At 43.3% G+C, this 9,142-nt stretch overlaps 1 pseudogene; it reads left to right on the forward strand.

The window, feature by feature from the left end:
- Positions 1-249: 249 nt before the first annotated feature.
- Positions 250-2,052, forward strand: LOC124696779 (annotated as a pseudogene).
- Positions 2,053-9,142: the final 7,090 nt, after the last annotated feature.

Consider the following 9,142-nt stretch of genomic DNA (forward strand, 5'->3'; position numbering starts at 1 on the left):
GGAAGGAAATCGATTCCAGTGTCAAATAAGGAAGCACAATTTAGCCCAGTGTCAAATAAAGAATTTTCTCAATAATCACCGCGACCGCACAAGTAAACAACTGCAAGAACATCCCATTTCTGTCGGATGGGCCGGTGATGAAGGCGCTTCCGACATTGAGCTGGCCCACTATAAACCCTACTCCTATACTTTCCCTTCATCGCTCGCTCCATTCCGGCCGCCGCAACTCCATTCCGCTCCAAGTCTCCCATGGACGCCTTCGTCCCTGTCGCAAGTTCTGCCGACGGCGAGGACCGCATCAGCGCCCTCCACGACGACCTCCTCCGCATCATCATCTCCCTCCTCCCCGTCAAGGACGCCGCCCGCCCGAACCTCTACCTTCGCCTCCCGATGGCGCCATCTCTGGCGGTCGAGCCCGCTCTTCCTCAGCGACGACGACCTACTCCCCTCTGCGGTCACCCGCGTCCTCTCCGGCCACCCGGGCCCTTTCAGCGTGGTAGAAATCAGCCGCTGTAGGTTCGCGTCCCACGACTACGAGCTCGCAGAGTGGCCGCGCCTTCTCGCCGACAAGGGCGTCCATCACCTCCTCCTCGCCAACAGCATCGACGAATCCACCGTCGACGACAGCGTGTCTCTACCCGCGGACATCCTCCGCTGCGACTCGCTCCGGGATCTCTTCCTTGGTGGCTTCTCCGCGTTCCCGGACACCGCCGGCCTCCCCCGCGGCCCCGACGTCTTTCCCCACCTCCACCAGCTCGGCACGGTCATGATGACCATCAACGGCTGGGATCTTGATTACATTCTTGCCTGCAGCCCGGTTCTCCAGACATTCATTTTCGGGCAGAGCACCATGCCCAATCTTCTCCAACTCCGCAGCCAAAGCCTCCGGTGCGTGACACTCTGGAATTCCATGGTGGACGGGGTCACCCTGGTGGACGCCCCGCTCCTGGAGCGACTCTTCTTGCTGGAAGCGCCTCGTGGAGGTGATGAGAATACTGTCATGCTCAACATTCCTTGTGCATCCAATCTGCGGGCGCTCGGCTACTTGGAGCCAAGATTTCACAGCCTGCACATCGGTGACAATGTCATCAAGGTAGCTACTATTACCTTTCCATCACTGTCTAAGTACGTCGGTGGGATTAATTGCCAATGATGTCTGCTAGTACTTTAATTTTGTCTGTCCTTTCCTTTGCAGCCTGGCACAATGCCCAGCCCAAGCACAATGGTTCCAGGCATCAAGATATTGGCCTGTAAGGTTAATTTTGGTGTCTTGCACGAGGTCAAGATGCTGGTGGCCTTCCTCAGATGCTTTCCCAACATTGACACACTGCACGTCGAGGTGAAATCCTAGTATCCCGTGCAATTATTTAGTTGGTTCTTTGGCATTCATATTACCAGCACTGGAACCTCATTGCTTCTTGAATTATCCATCTCTAATGAATAATTTACTGATATGATGTTCCAGTCTTTAACTGAACCAACTGGAAGGAGCCATGCCAAGTTCTGGGAGGAGGTCTTTACAATTGAATGCATCAAGTCACATGTCAAGAAGATTGTTGTCCATGAATACACAGGGGATCAAAGCGAACTTGAATTCCTTCAGTTCATTGTCGCAAGTGCACATGAGCTGCGGACTCTCAGTGTTCTGATTAGCAAAAACACCTTTACTAACTTGGCCAATGCTGCTGAGATGACAAGCATATTGGGTACTCTCTCAGGCGTACCATGGCGACGTGACTGTAAGATGACGGTGCTAGGCCCAGAGTTTCAGAATGAGCAGAACATCCTCAAAGCATCTGATCTTACTGTTGATGACCCTTTTGACTGGTGAACCTGAGGCCGTCTATAGCATGATCCAAAGCTTTCCGAGGAATCATTTACTACTATACATGCAAGTGCACTGTCCAGTTTGTAGGCAATTATGTATCTTCTTCACAAATAACATACTCCGTACATGAACATCCCAGCTACAACATGAGTATGAGGCAGTGTTGAAACTAGCTGTACTATGCTTCATTCAGAGTACTTTTAGCATGTCTGTAGTAATGCTTCCTTCAGGGTACTTTTACTAATGTGAAACACTAGTATAGTTGTCCTTCTGAACATAGTGCGGCTGCTTTGCAGCATGTTTTATGTTCAGTGTATTTTTTTAACGGGGGCAAAAACCTTGCCCCAATCTCTTAATTAAGAAGTATTTTGACAAGGTAGCCTGGACCAAATAAAATACAAAGCGGGATTACTCTCCCGCTTGATTTGATCCAAACGCTTCGCACCCGCGGTTACCCACAAATGGGGTTTCTTTTTTATCTTTTCCAGGAGAACTAAAGGTGGCATATGCTTGCTTTTGAAGACCTTTGCGTTGCGCTAGTTCCAAATCTCCCAAGTAACAAGGAGGGTGAGGGAGGCGATGGCTTTGCGGTTTGGCATATGGGCACTCATCATGTTTCGCCACCAAAGCTCAATAGAGAGGCCACCCCCATTCGTTTGGTTGCTCTTCGCCGAGTGTAGGTACACCACTCGCCTTTGGAGCTACGTTTAGTGTATTTATCAATCCACCCACCCTTGCAATTCCCACCTCATCTCCAGACTTGCATTACAAATTTCAAAGCACATGAAACCAACCTTGATTTGCATTAACCCATTAAAAAAGTGAGCATCCGTGCGTTTACTTTGATTTTGGGGCAAAGGCCTAATCTGGGTCTACTACTTATTTCAGAGTAGCTCTTGCCATTTTCTTCAATCAGAGGCATGATCGAGATTATTAGGTACCGCACTCCTGGAGGTATATATATAGATACATTCTCAACGCTTCTCAAGCCTATCTTTTTCAATTCGTCAGACACTGAAGTGACTCCCTTAAAAGTTGCATCTCTTACCAATTCAAATCGTTTTGCCCAGCTTGTTTAATAGATGCCCCGTCTGAAAAATTCAGACACCCAACCTCCATGCACCACTTTCTTAAGTGACACAAATATATATCACATGAGGTTGTAGCACTCAAGCCATTCTAGGCGAAGAACAAGTGGTACATAGAAGTTGATTGACTGCTCTCCCTACCAATAGTTTGCCCCTCTTTATATTGGGTCGGTCATGGAACCATATGGCTTCGTTCCTACCTCGAGCATGTAAGCTCACACATCTGCTTCTATTTACCATGGCTTCTTGACACACAAGCTACAGGTCTCAATGGTAGGAGCAGAACATATATACCACGAACTTTTCGTCCGAGCCTGAGAATAGGACGCATCAGGAAAGCGTCATCGTTCGTGTTGACGTGATTGACATGTCCGCGGCATGCCTCATGGCCAACGGTTATCACTGTATGAGATAAAGCCGTTGTAGCGTCTAAAACAAATCTCTGAAAGGAGTACACTTTTGCTGTTAGTCACTGCTCATCTCCACTTCAAATGACCCATGATCATGGATCTCTTGCCGGTTTGGATTCTGACTCTGTTTGGAGCATATCTCCCCCGCTTCCTGCTCCGCGGCACCACTGGGAGTCAGCATCTCCTTTTGCAATAGAGAATGGCCAGCCATTAACGTGATATGTTTTTTCTTGCGATATGACATTCCCTCTGTTGGTTGGTTTTGTCACTGTTGGGCCAAGATACACGGCTAGATTTGTTGGGCTAAATATCACTTTTTTTCTGGAAAGATAATGGGTATTCACCGATGAATACATGTAGACCCGCAAGTAATGCATGGATCAATAGTGGAGAAAGCGCGAGAGAATAACAAAAATACGTCTTATAAGGAAAAGGGTTAAGTCCACCGAAGCGAGAAGATTCATAACCAATTTCAAGAATCACCCCGGCGAAAGTTTAATGAGAGCCTACTTGAGATATAAAGGTACGGTTGAAAGTTGTCCCCATCATGATTTACCACCTTGGTATGTTTTGCATGTTTTTTATGGAGGACTTGATCAAGATAATAATAGAGAATAAGATTTACTATCCGATGGATCTTTTCTGGAACTCACCCCTGAGCAAGCTTGGGTACTCCTAGATAAAGTTCATAGAAATAGAGAATCTTGGGGCTTTGATATTGGGAGTGAGGGTGAGATAGAAAATGAATATGATTGTCTAAATTCTTATAAGAACACCGACAAGTAAAAGAAAATGGCTAATGAACTTAATCTTGATGATGTTATGGTATTAGATGCTCTTCAAGATTTTACAGAATTTATTCAAGCACCTAAAAAGGAATGACTTCATTATACTCCGCCACCTCAACCCTATACAAGTTGTAGCTGAAGCACCTAAAGATGTACCCATTGAAAGGATACCTTACCCAAGGACAACAGCGAGTCACATTAGAGCTCAACTCCTTACGGAATAAAAAGAAGAAGAGGTGGAAGAGGTAAGAGCACCAGAATAAAAATTTAGTAATAAGGAACCCACTTTTGAAGTTGCAGATGAAGAAGGTGAGGTAACTAAGGAGGGGATTTTAGCTATGTATGCACATTGCAACTTAGTTGAGCTTGACTCCAAAGCCTCACAATTCGCAGAAGGTATGGTTAAAGCTAAAAATGTGGGTAAGCCTGTCCTAACTTGCACTTTTGGTGGATCCTCTTATTACGGCCTTTGTGATGTTGGAACAGCCGTTAATGTTATTCCTTATAGATTTTATTTCAGCATCCAATATGAAATTGAGCATTCAGAATTAGAAGACACATATATGATAGTAATGCTAGCTGATAAGACACTTCGAGACCAATGAGAATAATAAGGAATGTAGCTATTACGATAGGACCTTACACTTACCCCGTTGATTTTGTTGTCATTGATATGCCAATTGATTCTCATTGTCCAATTATTTTTGGAAGAGCAGTTCTAAACACTGCATGAGCTAATATTGATTGTAGGAAGGAAACTATCTCCCTTAAGTTTGGGGAAGAAGTAATGAGCTTCCATTTCTCAAAGTTTGCTCATAAACCGATTATCGAAGATTTTGAAGACGAGGAACTTGAGGAGGAAGGTAATCTTGCTAATCTTTTTGTAATACTTTATGAGACTTCTAGAGATGATTTACAAGTAAGTTTACTTGGAAATGAAGATGCTATGAGGGAATTAGATAAAAATGATATTTATAAATATTTAGAATCCTCTCCTATGGTTGATAGTTCAACTAATGAGAATTATGAACACCTTAAAGAAAGGGAGATGAAGATTTACCACCTCCAGAACTGAAACATCTTCCACCAGATTTAAAATATAAGTTCTTATATGAAACAAATAAATATCATGTTATTGTGAGCACTAACCTTTCATAAAAGGAAGAAGAACAGTTAATGATGGTGCTTAAAATGCACCATAAGACCTTTGGGCATTCCTTGAATGACTTTAAAGGGATCGGTCCCTCAATAACCACTCATAGAATATTCATGGAAGATGGAGCCCAACTTGTGGCTGATTTTCAAAGGAAACTTAAACCTGAGATGAAGGAAGTGGTAAGAAAAGAAATCATCCGCCTCCTTGATGTAGGTATAATTTATCATGCCAAAGAAAGTGATTGGGTAGGTCTTGTTCATTGTGTCCCTAAGAAAGGAGGATTTATTACTGTACCAAATAAACACAATGAGATGGTCTCCCTACTAGAAATGTTTTAGGATATAGAATGTGCATTGATTTCAGAAAATTAAAAAAAGAGACTAGAAAGGATCATTACCCACTACCCTGTATAGATTAAACTTTGGAAAGGCTTACTAGCCATTCTTATTTCTGTTATCTTGATGGATATTTTGGATTCTCCCAAATAGCCGTTCTTCTGGAAGATCAATTGAAAACAACTTTTACTTGTCATTTTTGGATTATATGCTTATCGTAGAATGCCTTTTGATTTGTGCAATGCACCAGCTACCTTTCAGAGATGCATGACCGCCATATTTGCTGATTATATCGAGCACATAATGAAAGTATTCATGGACGAATTATCTGTCTATGGAACTTCATTTAACCATTGCTTGCGGAATTTGCATAAGGTTTTGCAGATATGCGAAGACACTAATCTAGTCTTGAACGGGGAAAATGCCACTTCATGGTTCGAGAAGGGATAGTACTTGGTCACAAGATCTCGGGAAGAGGCATAGAGGTTGAAAAATCAAAAGTGGAAGCTATAGAGAAAATACCACCTCCATGAGATATAAAAGGTATAAGAAACTTCTTTGGTCACGCTGGATTTTATAGAAGGTTTATTAGAAACATTTTCAAAATAGCAAGACCTCTGACTAATTTGTTACAAAAGGATGTTGGGTTTAAGTTTGATGAAAATTTGCATAATGCTTTCAACATTCTTAAGCAATCTCTCCTTAAAGATCCAATGATAAAACCACCTGATTAGAGAAAACCATTTTTGTTACTCTGTGAGGCAAACCATGAGTCTGTCGGAGTTGCTTTGTTCCAGCGCGATGGGTGATGGATATCATTCATCATGCTAGCCGTACTCTCAACAAAGCACAAATAAACTATCCTTTGATAGAAAAAGAATTATTTGCAGTTGTGTTTGCCTTTGAAATGTTTAGATCTTATATTACCGACTTAAAGTTAGAGTTTACACTGATCGAACTCAGGGAGGAAGAGGTCAAAGATATCCCTCTCAAGCAACCCTGCAATCACGATACAAGAAGTCTTTTGTGTCCCCAACACACCTAATACACTTGTCAGATGTATAGGTGCACTAGTTCGGCGAAGAGATAGTGAAATACAAGTAGTATGGATGTATATGAGTGGTAATAACAATCTGAATAAAATATGGCAGCGAGTAAACATGCAAATGTAACGAGTAAGTAAACGGAGATTCGATGTTTAGAAACAAGGCCTAGGGATCATACTTTCACTAGTGGACACTCTCAACTTTGATCACATAATAAAACCACTCTACACTCTTTTGTTGGATGATGAACACCACTAATTGCGTAGGGCTACAAGAGCACCTCAATGCCGGAGTTAACAAGCTCCACAACATTCAATGTTCATATTTAAATAACCTTAGAGTGCATGATAGATCATTGCAATTACACCAAGTACTAACATAGCATGCACACTGTCACCATCACACTATGAAGGAGGAATAGATCACATCAATACTATCATAGCAATAATTAATTTCATAATCTACAAGAGATTACAATCATAACCTATGCCAAGTACTTACATGATGCACACACTGTCACCGTTACACCATGAAGGAGGAATAGAGTAGTTTAATAACATCGCTAGAGTAACACATAGATGAATAGTGATACAAAACTCATATGAATCTCAATCATGTAAGGTAGCTCATGAGATCATTGTATTGAAGTACATACGACAGAGATTAACCACGTAGCTACCGGTACAGCCCTTAGCCTCGATGGAGAACTACTCCCTCCTCATGGGAGACAGCAGCGGTGATGAAGATGGCGGTGGTGTCGATGGAGGAGCCTTCCGGGGGCACTTCCCCGTCCCGGCGGCGTGCCGGAACAGAGACTCCTGTCCCCCAGATCTTGGCTTCGCGATGGCGGCGGCTCTGGAAGGTTTCTCGTACCATGGCTTTTCCGTGACGGAGGCTTTAAGTAGGCGGAAGGGTAGGTCAGGGACCTTTAAATAGGCGAAGAGACGGAGTCGGAGGGCTGACGGGGGCTCCACACAGTAGGGGGGCGCGACCCAGGCCCTGGCCGCGCCGCCCTATCATCTGGTGGCCCTGTGGCCCCCCTCTGGTGGCTCTCGGGTGTTCTGGAAGCTTCGTGGAATTCTAAGATGCTGGGCGTTGATTTCGTCCGATTCCGAGAATATTTCCTTACTAGGATTTCTGAAACCAAAAACAGCAGAAAACAGCAACTGGCCCTTCGGCATCTCGTCAATAGGTTAGTTCCGGAAAACGCATAAAAACGACATATAATGTGTATAAAACATGTGAGTATCATCATAAAAGTAGCATGGAACATAAGAAATTATAGATACGTTTGAGACGTATCAGGCATCGGGTACGGGTGGACGGTAAGGGATGCGCTCGTACCAATGGCCGTCGTGCTGCCGAGAAATTCCTTTTAATTCATTATCTTTCTACATTTGTTGGGATTCTTTTTCTGTGCGACCATAACTCTAATCCCACGAGTTTTTCCTCCTCTTAAGCCGTCACAACCTCTAGACGAGTCTTTTCTTCTGTGTCAATGGATCTCATCTAAGCTCGCCATTGCACCAAGCTGACGTGGTCATGTCGTATCCATGGAGCATTGGACCCTCAGCCTATGGGAAGCAAGACGCCTCTGAGGCCTGGAAGAGGACGCTGCCAAGAAGAAAGAGGCGGAGCGCGGGAGGAAAGAAAGTGATCCCGAAGACTGGTTTAAACTAAGGGAGAAGATTATCAGAGGTCAGAAAACTTTTAGCCTACTTGTAGGTAAAGATGATAATCATGGTGAGCTCAACATGGACATCGAAGAAGATGGTGGTCTATTCCTTATAAAAAAAGTTGAAGCTGGAGGACAAGGAGAGGCAGGAATCTCTTGACAAGTTGGAGAAGCAGATTAAGAGAGTCGACGAGAGAGCTCCTGGATCTGCAGAGCACATCAGGCTGCTACGACACTATTTGGATCAGATGGATGAGAAGATCATTAAAGGGCTTGAAGCTAATCTTGATATTTGTATCCGTTCTCTTGATACACAAAAGAAGACGCATGAAGTGTGCAAGTCCTATATTGCTCTCCTGGAGAAACTGGCAAAGGAACGTACTTCTCGCATCATTTGCCCTGAAGCTTTCAGCGTTGCGCTGCAAACCAAGATCCGTATCCTTGAAGGCGAGTCCTCCTCGAAGTAGAAGAACAAATAACGGTATCAAATAATCGTAACAATTATTTGATCCCACCTGGCTTGATTTCAAGCTTGCGGAGATCTATAACACCTTGTAATTTATCTTTTATATTAGCTCGCATATTTACTATTCCGCATGCATTTAATTTCGAATTTCAATAAGGATTGCATTTTAGGTGCTTGTTTAATTTTCCTTGGAGAGTGAAGAATTTTTTATCCTATGAATTATGAGCCGTTATTTTATTTGAAGTACGATTGAATCATGGTAATTGTATTAGATGTATGAATTATGATGAGTATAATTATATTAGCATCATGATAATGATTTTAAGGTCTTCCACACCAATAACTCTTGA

This window comes from Lolium rigidum, chromosome 3, assembly GCF_022539505.1.
Source record: "Lolium rigidum isolate FL_2022 chromosome 3, APGP_CSIRO_Lrig_0.1, whole genome shotgun sequence".
NCBI classification, from domain to species: Eukaryota; Viridiplantae; Streptophyta; class Magnoliopsida; order Poales; family Poaceae; genus Lolium; species Lolium rigidum.